The sequence below is a fragment of the Pinus tabuliformis genome, chromosome 6, assembly GCF_031772625.1.
Source record: "Pinus tabuliformis cultivar Carrire ecotype Pingquan chromosome 6, CPIR1, whole genome shotgun sequence".
In the NCBI taxonomy this organism is placed as follows: Eukaryota; Viridiplantae; Streptophyta; class Pinopsida; order Pinales; family Pinaceae; genus Pinus; species Pinus tabuliformis.
In genome coordinates this window covers 208,826,352-208,829,475 of record NC_142292.1, presented here as the reverse complement: position 1 = coordinate 208,829,475, position 3,124 = coordinate 208,826,352, and the positions used below count along the sequence as shown (strand labels likewise).

The 3,124-nt window shown below is 34.6% G+C and overlaps 1 pseudogene; it reads right to left on the bottom strand.

Annotated features, from left to right (window-relative positions):
- Window positions 1–1,808: 1,808 nt before the first annotated feature.
- On the bottom strand, window positions 1,809–2,758 carry LOC149258184 (receptor-like protein 4 pseudogene; annotated as a pseudogene).
- Between the last annotated feature and the right edge of the window lie 366 nt (window positions 2,759–3,124).

The window sequence follows — 3,124 nt, the reverse complement described above, 5'->3', positions numbered from 1 at the left end:
CTAATATTGACACCATTGTTGAGTCAAGAATTTACTGAATTTTGAATTTCATGGTTCATAGATTTGATTTGTTCAAGTTTTAAAAAATATTTTGAAATATAGATATATTGTTCAGATTGAAAAATTTATATTTTTTTAACTAGAGACAAAATTTAAGCAACAAGAAGATCCTACCACATTGAGCAATTTATAGAAATTAATCTATCATTCCAACGACATCGACTTTGAGGATAATGTTATGGATAACATAGGCGTAACTAAAATGGAAGAAATGGGACTAGTAATGCATGACTCCATAGTTCAATATAATATAAATGTGATGGTAAAAAAATACTTAGCAAAGCGAATTTCTCATTAGCAAAAACTCAAATGTTACATAGATTCTTAGTGCACAAAACACTAAGAGATGTAGTTTGATTATTGGGCATAGAAAGTGGTAAAGAGTAAATTAAATGAGATCTTATTAAAAAAAGTGACCTTGACCCTTTCTTCATCGGGAAGAAAGTGATTCATGAATGTCATCACTGCTTCTAGAGCATTAATAATGGAACTAAAGAAAGTGATTCATGAATGTCATCACTGCTTCTAGAGTATTAATAATAGGTTCCATTGCAAAAGGTAATGCATAAAAAAGTTTGATGTTAATGACTACAAAAATGTGAAAACCTTGAGAACATAATAAAAGCATAAAAATTTCAAGGTTCTATTAGATGAGGATGCTGAACTTTCATGTTAAACTATTATGTGTAAGAAACCCTACCAAAATAGACTTCCAAATAATGTGAGGAATGGGGTGCAAGAGTCTTAGCATTCTCATGTTTCACCAAAAGAAAAGGATGTCACATGTTATTGTATATCACAAAGTGAGTATGATAATCATGCAAATAATATAATATAAGTTACTCAAGTGGAATTGTTCCATAATTTTAAGAAGAGCATTATTGATATTGAGACTTACCTAAGCACATTTGGGACGCTTAAACATGGTAGCATGTAGAATTTCAAGACATTTTTATATTTTAACATAAAACATTCGTAAAATCATATTTTTCCTCCAAATATTTTTTAATTATTATCCAAGCTATTATTTACGTAAAAAGTTATTAATTAATTTATAAAGAATGTGCTGGTGGTAAAAAAATTAAAAATATTTTAATTGAAACTTTTTAGTACGAAGTATCCCATTTATATAATCATTCCCAATTCTCAATTATTAAATATGGTTGTAAAATGTAAAAGCTATGAATATATTAAATACATTCCTATCCTACATTCAATTAGAATTAAAATATTCTAATCATATATTCAATTAGAATTAAAATATTCTAGTGACCATTTTCATGAAAAAAATAGAAGAACCAAATGTCTAAATACATTTAACTTATAATTCAAGAAATCCATGATGCATTTAATTAAAAACAATATTATTAGTGATTAAGTTTGAGAATTACACTTTCATTACACAGTGAGGGTGATAGAAAGTGAATATTATCGTTCATGTAATATCTTTAAAATAATAAATTTTCAAATCATTGCGTGAGGTTTTAGCCATTCTAAGTTATGCTTCATTTCATTTCATTTATTTATTTATATTTTAAATTAAAATAATAAATTTTCAAATGAATATTCAGTAGTGATTTATTTTATTTTATTTATTTATTTTTAAAAATTTAAAGAACTTTTTTAACTTTCTATTAATCATCGAAGAAATAATTGGTTTGCTTTATTAGTCCCTGCCTGGGACTATTAGCGATCGATCGATCGCTGACTGAGTAGTTTGACCGTTATATTTTTGGTATATTGGCATTTTAACCTAAGTTTATGCAAAGTTTTGGTGCGGAAAATAATTGGGGTCTTATTATCGGCTTCGAGTTGTTCGATGCAAAGGACGGTTGATATGCCGCGCAAGTTGGTTTGTCGTAGGACTCGCCGTACACACTCTGGTTTGCTCCACAGTCCACCCACTTAGCAGTCCTGAATATGGCAGTATCCCCCCACTCAGCCCCAAAATCATAAGCTTGTGGATGAAGCTGAAGAATCTCGATGCTCATTACCGAAGGATCACCGTGGCCGGTGCTGTGAAAGCAGACAATGGCAGCAGTGTCCAAGACAAAAACTGAAGCTTCGACATATGCCTGGTCGTCGTTCATGCTCCAGCCCGGCTTTAAAGAATAAACCTGTGTTCCTTCAATGGAGACGTCAAAGAGCAGCTCGCGGTCGGCCAAAACGTCCTCGTTGAGGCCAAAGAACATTCTAACGGAATAATGGCCGTTCGGTAGACGAGTGACGTTGTAGCAGTTCTCGGGACCGTCCGATAGTTTAAAGAAACGGAGTTTCTTGAGCTGAGGAGCGATGTAGCTCGTGGTGGTGGCATTTGCGAACGAGCCGCCTGTGTAACCGTAGTCTTTTACCCAGAGCATATTCGTCTGGGGGGTATGTGTGTTCTCCCATGAACCACAGCTGATCCGGATGGCCAACGGCTTTGCAAAACCAAAAATGATGTTATACTCTTCTTTCGACTACTTTGAGAAGTAGAATTTAATCAAAATATGATTTGAATTGTCGAATCTTGAAGCTATCGGCTTCTGAAGTTGAAATTTGAAAACCTTCAAAATATTCTGGAATTTTAACTTAACTGAGATCATGTGGCTTTGAGCTTACCTGCATTCTGTGAAAATGCTGTGTAAATGCTCGTCCACACACAAATACACGCCACTGTGGTCAATCTAAAGCCAACCTTGACTGTTTCCTTCGCCATTTTTCAGTAACGGAACTCGATCGCGAAGCCTCTTACGCATGATTAGGATATGGTTCCTTAACAGAGAGCCTAAACTTCATCAGAAATGGAGACATAACGTCAATGAGAACTGCAAAACTCCAAGACGATATCCACGATCTCCACAGGCTCGAATCATGAGGCGTCTTCAGGGGCTCCACAGTAGTCCAAGAACCGCAAGATATTGCAATGATGGCGTTTTCCTGCCTTTTTACAGTCATACAGCGGTAATGTTTGTTGGTTCCCGTGGATATGTGTTCCCACGCTGATCACGCGTTTGAATCTCATCGCTCGATGTAGTCAACGCCCAAACATTTATGAGAGCTGAAGTGATCGATCTTTAAATGC